We start from the raw sequence: 22,982 nt of genomic DNA on the forward strand, positions 1-22,982 counted from the left end.
CTGTAGTTTCCCACACCAGAGAGCTTCTTCCTGCCTAACCTGCATTTTTATTGCTTTCCTGTTCTGCCTTCTCATTGGCTCTAAGCCCAGACACATGACTTCCTCGTCACTGCCTGCTATACAGACCTCCAGGTCTCTATGATTGGTACTGGGATTAAGGCTTGTATCACCACGCTTGGCTGTGTCCTTGACCACACAGAGACTCTGCCTGCCATGTGATCAGATTAAGGGTGTAGGCTACTACCACCTGACTTCTGTTCCTGGCTCGCTATGACCTCTGATCTCTAGGCAAACTTTATTTATTAACATACAAGTAAAATCACATTTCAGCACAATTAAAATATCACCACAGCCGGGCGGTGGTGGCGCACGCCTTTAATCCCAGCACTCGGGAGGCAGAGCCAGGCAGATCTCTGTGAGTTTGAAGCCAGCCTGGGCTACCAAGTGAGTTCCAGGAAAGGCGCAAAGCTACACAGAGAAACCCTGTCTCGAAAAACCAAAAAAAAAAAAAAAAAAAAAAAAAAAAAATCACCACATCTGACTAACATTTTATCTGTCATCTTTAGTAGATTTTGTCACACAAATTACAGCATGTGGCTGTGCTTCTTACTATGGGGGGGCAATATATGGGATGCAATTCTCTCTTGCTTCTAACACAGGCCTTGGCACAGGACTTAGTGGATGACAATCCATAAGGGTTTGTTATGGATTGATTTCAGCGATACATGTGGGTAGAAACATCATATAACCCCCAATTCCCAACAGTAATATCAGAACAATCCCATGTAGACCATTCCTATACCATGCCCCTGCATCTGCTACTATCCATGACCTCAGGCTGGCTCTTGCCACCTAGGATTCTTCTAATCTAACACATGTAAGGCTGTTTCTGTGTTTGCTACCAATGATACAGCCTGACTAAAGGAAACATTTTTATTTTGTTCAGACTTAATGAGCATGTATGTTGTTTGTACACAATCAGTGTTTATTTAATTATTTAGATCATGCTGGATATGATGCGTGTGACAGCCAATGGAGGATTTTTTCAGGACAAACTATTTCATCAGCTCAACTGTCATATTGAATTTCATAGTGTACAACTCTGGATCAGGTTGTAGAATAGTCTTTCTGTCTTCCTTTTCCTTTCTTTAGTTTTGATATGTGATCTCGGTGTAGATTTTCATCAGTCTCTGTGGGTAGCATGTCACCTTTTGAACCTCTGAGGAGCTGCTATGTTCCATTGTGCTGAGTATCTCAAGACTGAGACCCAGCATGCTTTCAGGTTCCTGGAAAACTTCTACCATTAAGTAGATAACAGAGAAGGACAATTGATACAAGTAGATAATACCAAAGAATCACTTATTCCTATTGCTGAGGAGCTTAGAGTGGCTACTTTCCTCTTGTGATTTTAGGGACATGGGCAGAGGGGAGAGAATGCTGAGTGGTTTCACCTCATTAAGGTGCCAGTGCCAGTTTTGCCCAGGTTTTACATGAGAGCTGTGATTGGGTCTAAATGTTCAAGCTACAGATATAGAGGGAAATGCTGTCTCTGTGTTGTAGCCAGGCTCTGAATATACAGCGGTACCTCCAGCCTGGACAATGGCTTGAGCTTCCTGGTACTTCCACATCTCTGGTTTGTTCTCTCTCTCTCTCTCTCTCTCTCTCTCTCTCTCTCTCTCTCTCTCTGTCTCTGTCTCTCTCTGTCTCCCTTTGTGTGTACGTATATGTGTATGTGTGTGCACATGAATATCTGTGTGTGTGTGTTGTGTATGTGTGTGTGTTTATTTGTGTGTGTGTATACATGTATATGAGTGTATAAGTATGTGTTGGAATGTCAGCATGGGCTGAGGATGTCAAACTGTCTGTAGGTGCTGTGGGATAATGCTTTTGTACACTGGTTTAATAAAATGCTAATTGGCCAGCAACCAGGCTGGACGTATAGGCAGGGCGAGCAGACTAAAGGAATGTTGGGAAGAGGAAGAGCAGAGTCAGGAGTCACCAGCCAGACACAGAGGAAGTAAGATGACAAGGCAGAAATGAGAAAAGGTACCAAGCCATATGGCTAATAAGAATTATGGGTTAATTTAAGTAAAAGAACTAGTCAGTAATAAGCCTGAGCTAATGGCCAAGCAGTTATAATGAATATAAGCCTCTGTGTGCTTACTTGGGGTACTCAAGTGGGAGACTGCTGCCGGCTGGGACACAAGAAAACTTCCAGGTACATGTAGGATTCATCCTCTGACAGCTAGTGCTGAGCTACCAAATACATATTGGATAAATGCAGCCCTTCCTGGAGCCTTCTCTCCTGCTAGGCTGCTGCCACACCACCATGCTGCTAGTCTTTCCCACGGTCTCCTGAGAGCCAAACTCCAGGTCTGTGCCACTTCACTGACTCCAGAAAGCTGTGTGCTTCCACCATGGGGAGTGAGATAAGTGTGTTTATCAACTGCCAAGCTTGGAATGAAGGCCTTCTCCTTGTGGGAATGCATCAATCACTTCTCAGGACTGACCTTTTGCAGCAGTTCCTCTTGTAAATGATGTTTTGCTTTTCCTGATTGCAGAACAAAAATGAGCTTTGTAATTAAGCTTGTGGTAGACAAGGTGGCCATGGCCCTCTGTTTTCCCAGTTGTCCTAACACAGTGTTCTGAAGGATGATCAGGGAGTTGGAGCTTGGAGATGATGACATAGATGGGAAATTCCTTTGGGTTTGCTGGCTCCAGCTGGCTAGCAGAATGCTGTTTGTGACACCTGACCTCACAAAATATTCCAGGCTTCTTCTGGGTCCATTGACATCCAGCTACACATGAGCATATGCCAAACCACGCAAATGAAAAAACGCCCACCGAAGCTGCATGCGATTATGCATTTATACTATCCAGTGTGCAACTGTGCCTCAGCACACAACTTGCATCTTGAAATTGGGACAAAGAGGCATTTATTATTTCCTGAGTAGTGACAATGCATTTTCAAGAACCTTTTTGAGACATAGTCCTGTTGATTTAACTGAGGCTGAAATCAATGGGATGTTTTCCAAAGAAAGCTGAGAGGCCAGCTGAGGGCTTCATTTCACATCCCTTCATGTCCTTTGGAAGTAGCCAGGCTGTGAGCACACCCCAACACTCATTACCCAAACTTTAAGCGCTGTTCTTATTTATGTTGTTCTAAGACTCACATGAATCAGCAACTGACACGTAACAAAATCAAAATAGAACAGCCCTCCCTGTGATCATTAGGACAATATTAAAAAGGAAGAAATCGATACCATTGACCCAACTCTGATATTTTCTGCCTAGTTCAGTGTTGTCACGACACATCTCAGTTACTAAACTCATTACAGGTTGGAGAAACTCTTGTTTTAACTGTGTGATGAATAATACTCTTCTGCCTTGAGGGGCTGCACGTAGCTGGAGAATTTCTCTCCAGCTCCCACCAAGTCCCGCCAGTCCCAGAGCCCACTTATAAAATAAACACACAGACTCTGACATTATTTAAACTGCTTGGCCAATAGCTCAGGTCTATGATTGTCTAGCTCTTACACTTATATTTAGCCCATTTCTGTTAATCTATACTTTGTCACGTGGCTCGTGGCTTATCGGTACCTTACATCTTCCTTGTCCTGGCATCGGCTCCAGACAATCTCCCCCTTCCCTTCCTGTTTCCTCAATTCTCCTCTCTGTTAGTCCCGCCTATACTTCCTGTCTGGCTATTGGCCAATCAGTGTTTATTTATACAGAGCGATATCCACAGCATCTGCATGCTTTGTATGTCTCTCTGGTACATGAAAAAGAAGCACAAGGCCCAGCTAGTACCATTTGTAAGCCAGGAGAATTCCTTCTTCAGGATGAGCATTTTTTTGACTAATGCTTGAATTGTGAAGTCTTTTCACTGTATATGCCTTCATTGTGGTGAGTAAATAAACATTGATGACAGTGTCATGATACTTGACTCTTTATTGGCTTTGACAGGGTATTGTTACAGAGCCTTTATGTAACCAACAATAAACAGTAAGGGGTGCCAAGGTCACATGCAATTCACTGGGGGCTCATCTCTCACTATTTCCATCCTCTTTGAAAGTATTTCAACAAGTCAATTAAAACATAATTGAATATACCTGATACTCTGAATATACCTTTGATACAAGGTTTTACTATATAGTCTATGTTGACCTTGAACTCATGACTTCATCAGTTCACCCACCACCATACCCAGCATAACTTATATGAGCAACAATGGAGCAATAGTATTAACCTCTATGTTATAGTAAGTAAATGATTCCCTGACACTTTGCATGGGACCTTCCCCAGTTAAGCCTAGGTGATATTGCAGTATACTCTCAGGCTTGCTGTGTTATCTTTTGAACAAGTTAGACTTGATCCATGGGAGATGTTGGCTTTAGTGGGGGAAAAAAACAGTTTGGAAAGTAGATCTTAGATACATAATCATAACTAGAAGACTTGCAGGCAGACTTTCTCACAGCTGTGTCTTCTGATTTAGGCTTTGAAAGTTGAGGGATAAAGTGTTTTCTTTGATTTTCTGCCCATATATAGGATAAGGCTAGGATCTGGGAGACATGAATGGTCATTTCTATCTTATTAGGGGATCACCAAGGAAGATATGATTCCTATGGGGTTCTGCTTATCCAACCCCCACTATCTTTGCCAAGTTGGAATTCTTGGCAAAAAAATACACTGCTAACTTGATTAATTGTCCTTAAATTAGATAGTAAGATGTTAAAGGAGCTATGTTTTCCCTGTTGTGAAGAAACCACACCCTACCGAAGCAAATGTAGTTACAGCAGTACTTTGGAGGAAAGAATCCCAGGAAATGTTGCCTCTAGCTTCCAGGCATGAAGCTGCTATTTCATAAGTTCTTTTGGAAATTCTAGGTGGGAAATTGTCTCTTTAGAAGTCCTTTTCTTTACCTTGTTAATGATACAAAGTAGAAACACTGCTAAATTTCCGATGAGGGATCTGAGGTTTAAAGAGAACAAATGCCATTTCAGTGAGTCAAGCACAGCAAGGATGAATTTGAGACCATGGCCGGGGAGTAGAAACAGTAGAAAGCCACACCAAGATTAACTGTCAGAGAACCCATCCCCACCTGACTCATTTGATACATGGATCATGTTGGAGCAAAGTCCATGACATACAAAAGTTACGAGAAAGGCTTGCTGTGGGATGGTCTGTATGTCAAGTGTGTTGCTGATTGGTCAATAAATAAATCACTGATTGGCCAGTGGCCAGGCAGCAAGTTTAGGTGGGAGAAGGAGGAGAATAAAGCTGGGAAGTGGAAGGCTGAGAGAGAGACACTGCCAGCCGCCATGATGAGAAACAGCATGTGGCAATGTATAGATTAATGGAAATGGATTAATTTAAGCTGTAAGAATGGTTAGCAAGAAGCCTGCCATGGCCATACAGTTTGTAACCAATATAAGTCTCTGTGTTTACTTGGTCGGGTCTGAGAGGCTGTGGGACTGGCAGGTGAGAAAGGTTTGTCCTGACTGTGGGCCAGGCAGATAAACTCTAGCTACAAAGGCTGCTGTGTAAATGTCCTGAAAGTCATGAGTCTTGTGGTCCAGCTCTTTCGGAGTATAGGATTTTCCTTGCTCACTATCCCATTCCAGTTCTTGGAAGTACTTCCCTTTCTTGATAAACTGTCCCTGTTTATATTACTTTATTATGTGTCTTTGGTTCAGTTCTTCATCCTGGAACAGAAGGGGCTAGGAACTTCAGCAAGTGTCCCCAAGACTCAGGTCCCTGCTATAACAGGAGTCATATTAGTCTAAGGAAGAAGACCATATTACATTCAGTGTTGATGATCTTTCATGATTTAGTGTGGAGACTCCAACTTGTGTTAGCTTCAGAGATTAACTGAACTTTCCTTCTCACTTCCTTGCCTTAACATACTGCGTAGACACACAGCTAGGTAGAGTAGGATACTCTCAGGTTACTATGATCAAGTCAGTGACTTGGATGCCCCACGCATGGAGCCTTTTCTATGTGACTTCAGACTGAGGTGCTGGCTAGGCACCCATGATTATTTTCCTTGGTAAATTAAAACAGTCTTTCCTATTACACCCTCTGTCTTTGAGCTGATGTCCAATGGATATTTCTCAATGTAATGAAGGTCAAGTCATATAGTAGATATGCAAGTACTTAGAAAAGCAAACTATGCATGTGAGAGAGTATCCTCAGTGTTACACAGAAATAGATCTCCTGACTTGGAACCCTGTATTTGGTTTAACAGACACTGAAACAACTGTCTTTGGTGCCACATAGGAGTCTTTAGAAGTTCAGAAGACCATCCCAGTTGTAATGGATTAGGAATTTTATTTTTAATTAGTTTTTTTTAAAAAAAATGTGTATAGGTGTTTTGCTTGGACATGGGTGTGGAGGACAGCAGAGGATATCAGATTTTCTAGAATTGGAGTTACAGATGTTTGGTCGCGGCCATGTAGGTGCTGGAAACCAAACTTGAGTCCTTTAAAAGAGCCATCTCTCCAGACCCAGAGTGTTTATCTTTTAATAAGACCCCCAAATAATTTGTAAACACTTTAAAATGTGAGAAGCATCAGTATAGTTAGATCTTAGAAGTTTCTGTCTAAGTCCTTAGTAGAGTAGAGAAAAGGGTCTATGGGGTATTCAAGGGAATATTCCTGTAGGTGATATTTCAAGGGAAAGAAAAGTAACTGTTTATTTTATAAAGGAGTGATCCTCAACAATGGCCATACAGTAGGATCATCTGGAACCTTTAAAGAAGCTTAATAGCTGGGCTCCACTCCCTGATCATGTAATTTTTAACTGTCCTCTGTTTGGCTTATCTTTTACATGTTCCTAGTTTTAGCAAATAATTTTATCATGCTTCCAAGAAGTAGTGCCTGTACAAGAGACATGGAAGTGCATTGTCAATCAGGGTCACGAATGGGACGGACCCTTTGAAATCTTCTCTGTGTTTTTCTTAACTCAAGTGTTTAAAAAAAAATAGGCCATCATTTGCAGTCTAGAAAAAATGTGGGCAGAGTTCAAAACCCTAATAAGAAAATGTAGGAACACAAGAAATAATTGTGGTGTCCATGGTGATGTACCACACACATGAGATGAATCTGATTTCAGTTCCCTATAACCATTGAAAAATGTTCTTCGTGAGAATTGTATTTCTTCTGAATGGAATAAAATATCAGTTATAAAGCCAGATAAAGTGTAAGGCTGAAATGAACACAGAGAAGCCTCAAGTTTCAGTCTCTTTCATTTGATGGATGTCTACACTTCATGAAATTTTTATGGTTTATATACATTCTCTATACAGTTTGATATTTAGGATGAAACCTGGAACATTAATGAAAGTCTTGGAAAGAAAGAATAGTCGGGAAAATTTGACTTCTTTGTTTAGGGTTCTTATATTTAGCTTGTGAGCAGCTTGGATTCCTTATTTAATTTTTCTTGCCTGAAAGTAACTCACTCCAGTGAGTTTCTCAAAGGTCAATTAGAATTTTACTCCTGACTTGTGTGGGTATTATCAAATCTTCCTAACTTAGTATATTGTGCAAGGTTGATGTGCACATTGTCGATTCCTTCATCTCAGCCATCAATAAAGACATTGAATAGGCAATAAAGATATTGAATCTTGTCATACTGTGGGACAAAGGCATGGGTGTTTACAATAACACTTATGACCCAAGCAATCTTGTTGATTGAATTTATACGTTCTTCTCAGAGCAAGGCATGGAGCTCATGGCAATTTTACTTACACAAAGAGATTTAAATATTATTACAATCATTGCAATTCAGCCTTGTAATCTCCCTGCTTTGATCTATCGTATGCTTCTGACTGCTCTTCTTACTGTGGAGCCAACCATTCTTCATTGCCACCTTCTTTTTACATTGAGTTTTGACATAAGTAACTTGACCTTTGGTCCTGATAAAATAGCTGCTTCTTGTCTTGGATGTCTCCTGATTTCTAGAAAAGATGAATTTCACCGTAACTTTTCTTATTCTTTAGTTCATGCTACCTATACCCTTCACAAATGTTAGTCCTTGCAAGTTGATTAGAGGGAAGCACAGGGTGCTGTTTTGATGTCAGCAGAGGTACTGAAGCATCTTTGTCCATGACCAAGATAGGATGAGTGCTTGCAGTTGAGATGCTTGGGCTAGCACATTGAACGTGTGTATTTTTGAGTTTGACTCTAGCAGTTCTCAAGACAGAGTGTATAAGAAGAACTCAGAGTATTTCCCAAGTAATAGTTCTTCATTCTCAAATGTCAGGTAGTCAACAACATGTAGCAAAGCCTCTTTTTTTTTTTTTTTTTTTGGTTTTTCGAGACAGGGTTTCTCTATGTAGCTTTGCGCCTCTCCTGGAACTCACTTGGTAGCCCAGGCTGGCCTCGAACTCACAGAGATCTGCCTGGCTCTGCCTCCCGAGTGCTGGGATTAAAGGCGTGCGCCACCACCGCCCGGCACAAAGCTTCTTCTTAATGCTTCCTCTTTATTTGCCCTCAGATTATCTTTTGGTTTAGAAATACAATGCCAGTGCAGTTAATAATATGGCTGGTAGAGAGATGTAGAGTCATTTTTCTCCATAGAATGAAACTAAGTCTGCATCAACCCAAATCTATTGACAGTGCCTCTTCTGCTCAGCACCACCCGTAGAATATCTTACAGTTTTGGTTTCAATATAAACCACAGATTTGTAATGTCAATCACAGTTGGGGATAAATTTGAATGACGTACATGCCCCTAAATGCTGGAATGTTGATGCCTTTATTTTTTTGGTTATATACTTACCAACTGCATACTCTTTGCCATAATTTCAATCTCATTGGGCATCTATGAATCTTGTTACTGTTTCCTGTATATGGGTTGCTCATTCCAACTTTGGAAATGTTTTATGTAACAATATCAATATCTGAAAACATATTGGCTATTCCTGCCTCTTTATTGATCTAACTTATGCCCCTAGTCCCTCTGTCTTAATTATTACTTTTTCTAGTCATTTCCTCCTCAGTAGGATATCTTTATCCTTATATCTTTCTGTTCCATGACTCCTATTTGTCACATAATCTGGCTTTTAGTTTTAATCTAACTTTTTTCATTTACTGTTTGTTCTTAATTCGCTCATTTATGAACAATTTTAAGTGTTGACTGTATTCTAAAGACTGCACTCAGACCCATGACCCAGTGGTGAACAAAATTTGGTATAGACTCACACACAAAAACTTACAGTGTGATAAAAACACATATATTAAATAATTGGAAATGGTATAAAATTAAAAATATTTTCTGTGTGGTTCTTTAAAGAACTTTTATGAAACTCTACAGAAAATATTTGCGTTGAGCTCTATAGCATAAACAGCATAGTTTAGGAAAAGGTTAGAGAGGTGGAATATTTTTGCTATAGAGAATGACACCTTCAATAAGATTCAAGGTAGTGAAAGAAAGGTCTGTGTGAACCCTCTAACAGTTGTGTGCTATAGGACAAGGCTCCATTTGCTGGTAGACTCAGGCAGATTGTGACATGTGTCCTTGTGAAGACTTTTAGTCTTTATGGTCACTAGAAAACCATTGATGGGTATGTAGAATCACAGATACATGGCCTTCTTTTGCTTTCAAAATATCTTTGGGGATATCTAAGAAAATGTTGGTCATAAGGAAGAGTTTAGGAAAGTTAGGAAGCACCATTTGGAAAAGTAACCTGGAAAAAATTTGTCAGCTGATTCCAGGATGATAGTCATAGAAATAAAGTGAGAATATTCAAGAGGCAAGATAAGGAGAATTCTGTGATGGTATGAGCATGGAGTCAAGGGGAGAAAGATATCAACCATTGCTCTAAGGTGCCTAGGGCACAAGTGGAAAGGTCATGTCACTAAAGAATAATGTTGTAGAAGGACACACTCATGAGTTTGATCTCAATGTTGTTGTAATGTACTTTTGAGATAGCTAAGTGATCTCAACATATAAGTTATGAGCTACAAAGAGATATGGATTAGAGTTACTGATGTGGGATGCTCAAATGTACAGGATATTACTGAACCTCTGGGTGTGGTGGCAATGCCTGAGAGGAAAAGAAGATGGAACGCTTGCAAGTATAACTTAAGCTTACGGGAAAAAATATAAACAATATACACATTGTTCCGTAGTGCCCTTATCACATTGGACCAGAGCTATAGCTGTGCACCAAGTTTAGCTAATATTTATGACACAATATCCTGGTCACTTTTGGTAACCATCATTCAATTTTCACAGGGGTTTTTTTTTGTAATATAAATGTATTGATCTCCATCTTGGAGAGATAGGCATGGAAACTCAGAAGAGTGAGACAAATATTTAACCCAGAAAAGCCAGGGGTATCAAAGCTGCATTAGAAACCAGCTTCTCCCTCTCAACATGTACTCCTGCCTATAACAAAACAATCTAAGGTAATATTTATTTCTCAACTGATTGATTTCTGATAGATGTGATGTCTTCCATTTAGCCGGTGCTTCTGATTTTCCACTTTTTTTTTCCTTCATTACTCTCTGTGAAATACGCCTTTTCCTGTGCAAAATCATCCCAAATGATTCCTTGTCTCTAGTCTGGGAAGTCATGCAGAACATCCCAGATGCAATCTGGCCCAAATCACCAAATAACAGGTGGCTTTGGGATCTAACACCATTTAAAAGTGTACATGAAACAACTGTGCTCTGTCCAACCTTTGTGGAGTACCCCCAGGACGGTGCCAAGAGCATTTGAGGTAATAAAAATTAACTAGAAGAGTGTATTTCTTGGCAATCACATATTCATAGAGAGGACAGGGTGTGGACTGACTCATGCTACCAGGTCCTACTTGTCTGAGACTGAGAAATTTCCCGGGATGAGGAATTATCAGTGCTAAAATTTGGCCAGTCCAGTAAAGTCTAACAGTTGGTCCCCATGTAAGGAGGAAATCACTTTCCCCAGTTATTTGTGAGATGCTTCATGGAAAAGAAGGGATTTCAAGGATTATTTCAGGAATGAAAGGTAATTGAGAACTGGATTGAATTGGGAAAAGAAATACAATGTAAGTTGCCAACCAAATCACGAGAAGCATGACTCCCTTCAGATCTATTAATGAGAAACCATTAGTCTATAACCCAGAGCAGCTGTAGACTGTTCCCCAGGCCTTGCCAAGACAATGATGGAATAGTTACCTGCCCTCTTTACCTAGCCCCCCTGGGAATTTCTAGCCTGGCAACTAGAGAACTGATTTAATGAAGTTGAAGAAGCTAGATCATTTTTACCTTTTCAGTCTCTGCCTTTCCCCTGGATGGTCCCATTTTCCAAAGAACCTGACACTTTTTGTTTTAGAGACTTACTATTGATGAAACAAAATGCAGTGTTCTGAATTAGTTACACAGTGTACCAGGAAATGAATTATTTGCATACGTGTGAGTATTGATATTCCCCCATATCAATTATAAGTCCTGCAAGAGCAGACTCCTTACAGTCCCTGAAGTTCTTTGAGTTCTTATTCAACTCTAGTTTATCCCCAGTATAGGTATAGAGTAGGAACTGACAAGAAACACTTGCAAAACAAACCACCACCACCAACAACAAAAAACCCAAACAAACAAACAAACAAACAAACAAACAAAAAACCTCAGAGAAATGCTGTATACTTCAAGCAAAGGCTTGTTGGCAGACTTCCTGGTATAAGAGTGGAGATGGGGACTATATAGTCCTCATTTGCTGGGATGCCATGTTAGTAGACTTTTTTCCCTTTCTTACCTGGTCTTGCTTTTGCTTCTATGTAGAGTTATTTAAGGTTAACATACAAAGCAAGGAGGCTCATTGGGTTATTTCTGTGCATATATATCATGGTACTTTATTACATCCTCTGCCCAGACTACTTTCCTTGTTTAGTCCATCTTGCTGGTCCCCTGACTCCCTCTCAGGTAGTCCCATTTTACTTTATGCTACATGTATTTATTTATCCTTTCAATTCTCTTTGCTTAATATCTCACTCTCCTCTCCTATGCCCCCCCTTATGCTTTCTTGACATAAATATGTACACACACACACACACACACACACACACACACACACACACACACAGAGAGAGAGAGAGAGAGAGAGAGAGAGAAGCATGCACATTGAAATAAATGCATTTAAATATAGATTCCATATATGTATGAAAATATGCTTGTCCTTCTGAGTCTTGCTACTGTGGAAATCATATAGAAGTTCTTCAAGCTACAATTAAAATTACTGTATCATTCAGCTATATCATACCTGAGTATATATTCCAAAGATAATATATCTCAAAGATGCTGGTGTATTCCCATTTAATTCTACAATAGTCACAATAGTTAAGAAATTGACCCAGTCTAGATGCCCACTAGCAGAGAGATGGATAAAGAAAACGTGGTATACATACATAGCAGAATTTTATTTAACTTCAAGTAAATTGAAGTCATGACATTTACAGGAAAATGGATAGAGTGGGAGAGCATTATGTTAAGCTAAATAAGCCAGATGTACCTGTACTTTCCCTGAATGCTTCCAGACTAGATTGAATTATATTTCTGATGTATGCTCTTACAATAACCAGAGAGATAGGATTGATTGTCCCAAAGTTGACCTTTAAAAATCCAAGGAAGTATATGAAAGAACTACTATTCTTTAGTCAAAAATATCTTATAACAAATGAATGCAAGATGCAAACAATATCTTTATGGTGTTATTTGTAGTGCTGGCTCTTTGCTTTGCACATCTGTTTTAACTGAAAAAATGTAGATTATTCACTGGATGGAACCTCAAAAATGTCTTATGTGACATTCTTGCTTTGATAATGACTGAACAATAGTGCTTCTCTTCAAACTACATAAACTTCACTAATATCTTAGTCCGTTTTCTGTTGCTGAAATATGTAAGAATGTGTAATATATAAAGAAAAGTCGTTTTATTTTTATGGTTTGAGAGGCTGTAAGTTCAAGAGAATGGTGGCAGTATCTTCTCGGCATATGGTGAGGACTTTCTTGTTGTATCACACGATGGTAAAGGGCATTCTATAACAAGACAGCAAAGGATTGGGGAAAAGTGTGTTTTAATATAAATTCATTAAACCATGAGCAGACTAATCCTTTAGAGAGAGCTCTGTCCTCATGAGGCAATGAACTACCCATGATCCTATCTCCCATTACCAAGCTGGGATCCAATTTCTAGAGCATGAATGTGTGAAACATACTTAGACCACAGCAGCCAAGATTAAATGTGAACCTACCTGTATCTTACCTTTTTCCTGCTCTAGGTTCTTTCTGCTTCCCACCCATCATTGTATTTATATGAAACCTTTCCATGCCTTTCATCCATTCAAGACAGGAGGATTGGCTTCACTGGTAAAGCTGGAAGAGACGTACTCATTAAAATAGGAATGAAACTGAAGGAAGGTGGTCTCTCTGACCCAAGGCTGAAGGGGATATAAAAATTAGAGGAACACGTGAAGCCAAGAACAGAGTGGGGAGCCCATGGCCAGAGAACTACTTCTAACAGTTCAGAGCCAAGGAGCCAGAGCCAAAAATTGGAGAGGCCAGGGAACAGTAATAAGATTAATAGATAATATACAAGACAGAGCTAACCTGGGAAATTGCTTGGCAAACCATTGTTGTCGGAAGCTAGCTTTTATGTGCCAGCTGCTAGGGAGAAGATGATGCCAGCTTATTTAAAGGGCCAGGTACAGCACAAATAAGAGTAAGTAAAGAGCTCATGTAGACACAGAAGTATTGACTTTGTATTGGTTTGAGAATCAAAGTCAATACAATAAATTAGAAAATGGAGGTGTGGATTAAATCCCAGCTCCTCTACACATTAGAACAGATGATTCTAATTCACCAAGTCTCTCCTGTAGACTGGGGTGTATATCTGATTAGGTCAATTTGTATAGTTGTAGTCTGCATTAGAGAACCCAGAATATAAAATGATTTCAACTTAGAAAATACCAATTTATTTTTCTTCACCCACTTTTTTCTCTCTCACTTTCTCCCCTCACAATTGGTTCTTGATTTCTGCTTAATATATATTTTATCTTAAAATATAAAGTCAGCATAGCTAGTGACTGCTGAAGAAGATGCTTCTACTATGTAATCTATTTGCATTTGTATTCAGTGAAAGAGTCAATGGTTGATGAATAAATGGTAAAGGCATCAACCCCCTTAACAGGGGACAGAATATGCACCCCTGTACCCATTTATATGTGCATGTTAGTATATCAATGTATTAGATAATAAAGTCTGTCTGTCTAGAGAAATGTTCCACCTTGTCCAGCTAAGACACAGTGGTCTATCCCATAGTATTAGTCTCCAATATCGTCACTTTCCACAAATGGAAATGTGACTGTGGGAACCCAGGATTCTATAAGAGCTTTGCAAGCTCCTTTATTCTCAGCCTGTCCATTCTAGAATGTCTTCTTCCTTGAACTGGCCAAGCATCTCTCTCAATCACTCAAACTTTGCAAGTTCCAAGACCCACTCATCCAAGTCTTATCATTTAACTCCAACCATTCCAAATCATTTGAGTCTGTTATATAAGTCCACATGTGAGCCTTGGAAGACAAGATATGCAAAACCAGTGTTCCTCCGGTTCTCAGAGTGTTTAATTCAAGAACACAGTCAAGCATTTTGCAGTTTATGAATGTGGCATTTACAGTTAGGTCCACCATAAATAAAGTGCCAGGCACTTCTCACCATAAGTCTTTAGCTCCACAGGATTAGCAGGACCATCTTCCTCTGATGGCCTAAAGAAAGCTTCTGTCTGTGACTATCTTGTAGCTGCTAAAGTTTGCTGGAACTCTTCAGCACCCCCAGGCTTCTATTGTCTCTGTTTTTGTCATTTCAAGTATGTACCTCTGGTTCTAAATTCCCCTTCTCTGGAAGGCACTAGTCATTGTAGAATCAGGTAACACCATTGTGATTATTTATATCCATGGCATTCCTGCTTCCAACTAAGGTCTCATTCTGAGGAGCCAAAGGGTATGATTTCAACACATGAACTTACTGGGGCATATGATCCATCCAAGATGAGTACATACGAAAAGGAAGGCAGGAGAAGTTCCATGGGCAGATGCTTTATTCTCTCTTCTCTTTGAATCCTTCAGGTACCATAGAGTCCTTCCTCAGTGGCTATATTACACATCGATTTCACCTGTTACCTCCCAGCTCTTACTTAAGTTTGAGTCTTTTTCTCTTGACGAGATTATAAACTCTTGAAAAGCAGGGAATATATCACTATCCCTCTGGTTTCCTTAGTAACTATTAGTCACCAAAGCCAGAAGAATGACTGGATGTTGGTGACCTGAAGATTCTTTGTATGGTATAGAGCAATATCAGTGTTCCTCCATGACCTCCCTTTCTTCTTTTCACTCTAGTCTTTTCCACAATTTCTAAGTCTCCTTCCATCATTCGGTCAACAGGACTGGGAACCTCAGGAATACCCAGCCTTCTGTAGAACCTTCTAGAACTAGTCCCGTGACAAGGACCCTAAGGACAGTATTGGGAAGAGACTCTGGGCCTTTGCTGCAGCACCTAGGTCACTTCCTGTGATCAAAGTTATGAACAATAGGAAATTACATGCTTGGCGAATGAAGAAAGACAGTCTCATCTAAGACCCCCAAGATAGCCTTTAAAGTCACAGGGCACTCCTGCAACAATCATGCTGTTTGCAGCCATTGTAGACACAGAATACATTCATGAAGCTGTTAGTGCTTTGACATATAAAATGAAGGGAAGTATAAAAGAATCCATATGCATGTTCATTTGCATCTGCAAATGGCTTGGGAAAAATATATGTCCATAATTCTGTATAATATCTACATATTGTATAGAATATTGAGCAGATTACAAGCGTATGCTTCTGTGACCTTTTTTTGAATAAATGATTGGGTTTTGTGGACCAGAGGCTAGAGATCGTGCTTGCTCCTAAGGCAGCAAAGCAGATGGTGCATTAATAATGGGGATATTAGGAAGATCGGCTTCCCAATTCCAGTGTATTCATTAATACACTTTAGACAGTTTAATTGCTTCCTGAAACACTAATTGAAAGAGGTTCATTTGCAAACGCCTAGGTTCTAATAATATAAATCTGGCGCAGTGCCACAAAAGCCCCTTAAATACCATTATAAGATAAATTGTGGCATTTAACTAAAGACAGCTAGATTTTAAAAATAAAACCAGCACAGCGAAATGTATAAATTTCTTTCCGAGTGTGGAAAAGAAAACAGAGTGCATGCGAATCCTTCCAGCAACAGCGTTTGTGTGGTGCTCACCAACGTCATGCTAGCGAGCCCTGGGATTATGAACATCTGGCAAACTCTGTGGCTTCAGCAGCACAAAGCAGAATGTTCTCGTTTACATAAACTCATTTCCTCGAGGAATAGCTGTGGAATCTGTTATTTCAAGAGAGTATGTGCCTAAGTGTTGTTACACCTTTGAGCGAAGGACTTTCCCCTTAGAATCACGCTGCCTACTGACCTTCCTTAAGTCGGATTTCATGCCTTTATAGGCATATTGATTCTACATGCACTTCCCGGGTGTTTACCAAACAAAACTCCGAGCAGTTAGGATAAGAATACTTAAGGAGTTTGCCTCAATGTGAAAAACGAGCACAGATTGATTGCTGTAGCAGTTTCCGGTTTCGTTTGGTGGAGTAATTTCTGGAATGAATGATGGGTGTTGATGAATTACGTGTTGGCTGATGATGCTGTGAGTAAACCACGAGCTTGTTATGAGAAAACAGTGATCAGAAGTTCAGAATCTCTCACCAACGATGCCATCCTTTACTTAAAGCAAGAGAGGCACGCTTTTTACCCATTGTCATTGAATTACCTTCCAGGCTACAAGCTCGGGTTCATGCCCAGGACTGTTTCGGGAGTATGTGACATCCACTTAGAAAATGGACAAGTGAGACTCACATTCAAAATGCAAGGTATGGAATAAGCTGAAAATCAGTAACTCAAATGCTTCTTTCACTGTGAGTGGCATACAAATAAGAGGAGAGAAAGGGCCCATGAAACCTTTGTAGTAAGCCAACAGAACTGTTTAGTGTCAAGATCCACCAAGCTTCTCAAGGAGGAAGTAATTTCCCCTCCAGAAAATAAGAAATGATTCATTGCTTTCAAATTCTTGCTCAGCCCTGTTAGTTGTTATCAGGAAGGGAATCTTGTTCACAGTCCCACCTGTGATAAAGAGCAGCAGGCTTGACAGTATCTGGATGTATGCTTACACGATTTGGGCCAGGCATATCAATCTATAATGGTGTTTGAGGGCTTAATGTACCTTGTATCTTGGTTATACATTTAAGAGTTATGTTTGATTATGGTTGTTTAGAGAAAAAGTAAAATGGAATTTTTTAATTTTAATTTAAATATAAGTAATAAAAATGATCTCATCGCCTAATTCCCTGGTCTTTTGTCCTTAAAATCCTCAAAGACGAATGTTATGACTTCAATAAGCAGTCAGAAGTACCTACCACAGACATAGTCTATACAATTTTATGAACTCTTTCCTTCTTGTCTCTTTTTCCTCTGCAGTTCCCTTCTCCCTTTCTCCCTCTCTCTCCCTTTATTTTCTCCCTTTGGCATTTTTCTTTCCCTTGCCTTCGTTTCAAAGATTGTTGACAAGAAGTTGCTAACTAAACTTTACTTGAGATAAACTTAATGAAAATGGAAATATGCAGTCATTTCTTTAGGAGGACTAGAAAGAAGGTTGATTATCTATCAGCCCAGGCAAATCTAATCTATTTATGTTTCATTTAGTTGCTGAACAGATGGAATTGTTGGTTTAACCCCCTTCAAAAGGTAACTTTGAGGAAGATTATCTTTCCCTAAGGAATGGATCTACATTTAATGTAATTATCTACCCCCAGAAGAAAATAGGACCCTGGTTACCTACTAAAATTAACATAACTATATATCCTTTGGATTTTTATCCAGCCTTTCCCATCTTATTTCACTATATACACATTAAAAACTACAGGCCAGGCTCAGAAACCAGGCATGTGCTCAAGTAAATGTCTCCTTCCTCATCTCTTCCCTCTGTACCCCCATTCAGTGAACTCCAAACACTGGGAATCATTTTCAAGTTGCAATCATATCTCCTCAGTCATTAAGTTTTGAATAAATGGCCCCCTAATTTCTAACTAGTTTTCTTCTTTTCTGTCCTAACCGTCTGAACCAATCCTTCACATAGTTCCTCTTTAACCAAATGTACAAACTTGAAGTCTAACTTACCATCCTGCTGCTTATGGTCTACCAAATAAAGAGCAAACTCTTTAGAGAAGTGGCATTCCATTCTATTTGACCAAGCTTTTTTTTACTTTCAGGGTTCTGACCTTTGTTTTAGGTCATGAGAGTCTCTTCTATAAGCCCCATAAAGCCTTTGAGTCATTCAGTGATGATATTCATACACACACACACACACACACACACACACACACGCACACGCACACGCACACGCACACGCACACGCACACACACACACACACTCCCTGTCATTTCTTCAACTCTCTAATAGATATCCCTTGAAGTTACAATTCTTTTTTATTTAAATTTTTTATAACTTTAGTCATTTGCCCAGAGATTGGCAAATAACAGCTCTTCAATAAAAATATGACTGTCAATTGTAATGAAACATAACAAAGGCAAATAATAAGACTTCGGTTTGGTAAGAAAAATTAGACAGAGTAAGACATATGTATGGTCAAATTAGGGGGCTCAAATCATATAATATAAGAAATCATTATGAGTATTTATGTGGTACATCTATACAATGATGTCTAGCAGTAGAACCAGACAGTGTCTAGACTAGGTCTGTCTGATTTTGTTGCTCAGATTTTTCACAACTTTTTTTGTGGATCTATGCTTTACAAAATGAATACATGTGTATGTCTGCATATTTTTCTCTGGGTGTTCATAGATGTGTGCTTTTATGTTTCAACACACTGAGGATATACTTTTTTTTTGAAACAGGGTTTCTTCGTGTAGCTCTGGCTGTCCTGGAACTCACTTTGTAGACCAGGCTGGCCTTGAACTCACAGAGATCTGCCTTCCTCTGCCTCCTGAGTGCTGGGATTAAAGGCATGCACCACCACTACCCGGCTGAGGACATAGGCTAAAACATGAATTATGACCCATTTGAGAGAGTAGAGTTACACATGTAGATTTTAAGATATGGAAGTTCTTATTCATATCAGATTGATGACAAAGTCTCAAATTCCATTGTTTAGGAGGATATGTCTGTGATAAAATGTAGAATCATGGTTTGCTAAGGAAAAGTTTATCTGCTACTCTTAGACCAAGACCCAGAGAGAAGATGGATTGGAAAGCAAGGTGCTACTAGGTAAGTAGAACAATGAGATTTACTGATATTTTAATGGAAAAAAGAGAGGGAGGGAATGAAGAATGAATTCTAAATCGTGTGTGTGTGTGTGTGTGTGTGTGTGTGTGTGTGTGTGTGTATGTGTTAGGTATATGTGTTCATGAATGTGTAGCTGCATTTAGCATTTAGTGGCCAGAGGTCAACTTCAAGTGTTATTCTTCAGGATGTCATCCACATTTATTTTAGAGACAAGAGTCTCTCACTCATCTGGAAACTTGAACTCACTGATTCCCATAAGCTGGCTGGCCAGCAAGTCCCGAGGATCTGCCAACCAGTACTGATAGAACAAGCCTGCACTACCATACTTGGCTTCTTTTACATGGGTTCTGGGGATTGAACTAAGGCCCATCTGCCTGTCCAACAAGCACTTTCCAACTGGATTATCCCCAAGCTCCTGGGTCAGTTTTTGACTGTAGTCATGCTACTTAGATGAGCTTCTGATACAGTGTCTATTATGTGATTGCATCATAGCTGGTGGCTTGTGAAAGAAAGCGGGTCCTAATCATAAGGAAGCATTTAAAAGAGAGGAGGATACAAAAGGGATCAAAGGACTTTGGGGTTAGACTCTGTGGGGTATGGAAGTCCTGGGTTCCCCTGGCAGATATCAAAGGCCACCTCTAAGACTTAACCTCCTGCTTTCAATGTTTAAATGCCTACCAGCCTCGACCACCCTCATCATTTCCTAGCCTCTATTTTTCACAACTTTCTCTCTTCACTACTGAAGAGTTAGATCCATCTGTAAACAGGGAGTTGCCTTAAGAACTGCCACTCACATTTGGACCAAATCAAGTGAGGTGTTTGAGGGTACATGAGGATTCAGAAATTATAATCACAAGAAAAAGACCAAGAGAAAAAGGTGCCTTGAATTGTTTATAATTCCTAAGCCCTACAGATTTTAAGGTTAGTTGCCTTAGAATTGTATTCATTGACGTAGACATGGCTAATGATAGGGAAGAAAGTGTGTGTGTGTGTGTGTGTGTGTGTGTGTGTGTGTGTGTGTGTGTGTTCATGTGCACGTGCATGCAGGTGCATACACTATGTACTTCATAAAGAGACCAGGGAGGGTGTCAGGCACCTTCCCTCTTTTGCTCTGTACTTTAACTTTTGAGACACTGTCTCTCACTGGTCATGAATCTCACTATTTGGGCTAGGCTGGCCGGCCAGCAAGTTCCAAGGCCTTGCTTCTCTCCACCCCCAGGTTCTGGGGTTTCAGGCACAGGAGGTCATTCCAAGTATAAAGACCTAAAAGCCTCAGGTGAACTAAGAAATTCCAAGCAGAACGTTGAATGGACAATAGCATCTTCTGCAGGCAGCTGGGTCTAGAGGAGCCCCTGCCAAGAAGGCCAGTGCACCAGGCTCCGCTGGTATTTACAACTTTGAAACGATAGGGAGGCAGATCTGCAGAGGGAGTCATCCAACCCTTTCTGCCCTAGAAAATCCACAATTCGCCTGCACAACCCTTTCTGCCCTAGAAAATCCACAATTCGCCTGCACTTGAGTACATAGTCTCCACTGCCACTGGGAGACTGCTGCTGCCCTCCATTGTTCTGTTGAGATCAATCTCCTCTTTCTTTTCTTTCCACATTGCCTCAATCAATTCAGATCTAACCGTCATGACTGGCTTTTACCTGGATGCCGGGGACTTTCTCAGCAAGTACTCTTTCTGACTGATCCATCTCCCCAGCCTCTATAATAGTTTTTTTTTAGCCATATCCATTGTGTCTCCACTGAAAATCACCTTCCCTCTCTCCTCCCACACCCCTGCATGTGTTCTTGTGTGTGCGTCCTAAACAAACACAATGTAGATCACTAAAATCCACAGGAAATAATTTCTTCTCTACTTGTTTGCATTTCCTTTTGTACAAATCTTGACAAAATTAGCCTTGCAAATCAACGATCACAATTGAGAGGGAGAGGAAGCATGTTTTGATTCAATACAAGGTAAGTTTTAAAGATCGGGGTAGTATAGATAGGTGCGTTGTTTGTGTTCATTAGAACAGGCTAAGGAAATTTCTGCTTGAGGACACTTAGGAATTGTCCTTGACTTGAACATAGTGAAACCCCTCTTAAAGAACCTCAGATTTTACAGTAAACCTCTCTCAGGTCTCATGCAAGGATCATTTTTTCCCATCTCTAATCTACTTAAAAATCTTAATGCTGTTCCAGTTTGGGGTTATTCTCTGCTGTGTGGATGGCTTCATTCTGGAGTTTGAAGGAAATCAGAGGAGGGCAGGACAGGAGGCTCCGTGGTGAAGAGTACTTACTGATTCTCCAGAAAACGTGAGTTCATTGCTTCATTGGTCACCAGCACCCACACCAGACAGTTTACAACTCTCTGTAACTCCAGCTCTAGGGGATCTGACACCACCCCCCCCCCACCCCCCGCTGGCTTCGCAGGGCACCTCCACACACGTGACAGACTCTTACACAGACACACACTCATTCACATGAATAAAAGATAAACCTTTAAAAATTTTTGAGATTGTAATATCATTAAAACATTTCCTTCCTTCCCTTTCCCCCCTCCAAGTCCTCCCATATACCCATTCCCATTCTTCAAATTTATGGCCTCTTTTTTACTGTTGTTACTGTATGCGTATGTGCATATAACCCTTCCCCTTTTCCTGGCTCTGAAGGTCCTGCTTCAGGAAATAGCCTTGACCAAACTGGTTGTTCTTGCCTCAAGGATACAGGCATGCAAAAGTAATTTAAAATACTAATTTTTGTGGGCATGACATCTAGTGTGAGAAAGGAAAGCATCATTCAATAGGATTCTAGGCTTGTTTTTCCTGTGGCTTGATTTTAGCCCTCATTCATGCCTCCTCTGTGCTTTAATTGAGCTTAGAATTTGTTTTCAAAAATATTTTAAAAACGAAAGATCTCCTGATGGTATTTGGTCCACTTATGTAATTTAGCTCAGTTCTTTCCTGTGTTCTTTTTATCCATTTATATAACATGAATAGAATAATACATATGTTCTTAAACACTTAATGAAGTCTTAATAAGTATAGCTGTATTAAATTTTACCAGGTAGAGTACTTCTGTTTATTAGTTATCTCTACTTGAACATGATGGAATGACAAGTATTCTCACATTTTGTATGTGTATGGGGTACATATGTGTGTGTGCGTGTTTGTGTGTGCATGCACGCATTTGTCTACATGTGTGTAGAATCCAGAGGCATCACGTGTCTTCATTTATCACTACATCTTATTATTTGAGACATATTCTCTCTTCGCTAAATCTGGAACTTGCATATGTCGAAAGACGAATGGACCAGAAACTCCAGACATCGTCCCCGAACCTCTAGCACTGGGGTTCAAGGCATGTGCTGTTTTTACATGACTGCTGAGCTTCAGAACTCAGGTCCTCAGGCTTGCTCTGCAGGTTCTGTCCTGACTGAGCTATCTCCCCAGCTCCAAGTGGTCTCAAACTCTGTACGGTCCTCTCTTCTGTCACAACAAGTCCCCTAAATCAGTGAGGGCTTATTCTATAAACTTTATAGAAGACTACGGTTTGTTCAGTTTGATATTTTGGAATATTGAATTATCACTTGACATTATTATCTAATTTGGGTTATGTTTAAAAGTCAAAGTCATTAAA

General features: G+C 40.0%; 1 long non-coding RNA gene across 1 annotated transcript in view; it reads left to right on the forward strand.

Moving 5' to 3' along the window:
- LOC131897470 (uncharacterized) overlaps positions 1-21,648 on the forward strand; it is a 46,405-nt gene extending 24,757 nt beyond the window's left edge. Inside the window, exons 3-5 of the long non-coding RNA XR_009375703.1 lie at positions 16,837-16,929; positions 19,228-19,340; positions 21,546-21,648. This is a non-coding gene — a long non-coding RNA (uncharacterized LOC131897470). The remainder of the gene's footprint in view (positions 1-16,836; positions 16,930-19,227; positions 19,341-21,545) is intronic.
- Positions 21,649-22,982: the final 1,334 nt, after the last annotated feature.

The sequence above is a fragment of the Peromyscus eremicus genome, chromosome 22 (assembly GCF_949786415.1).
Source record: "Peromyscus eremicus chromosome 22, PerEre_H2_v1, whole genome shotgun sequence".
NCBI classification, from domain to species: domain Eukaryota; kingdom Metazoa; phylum Chordata; class Mammalia; order Rodentia; family Cricetidae; genus Peromyscus; species Peromyscus eremicus.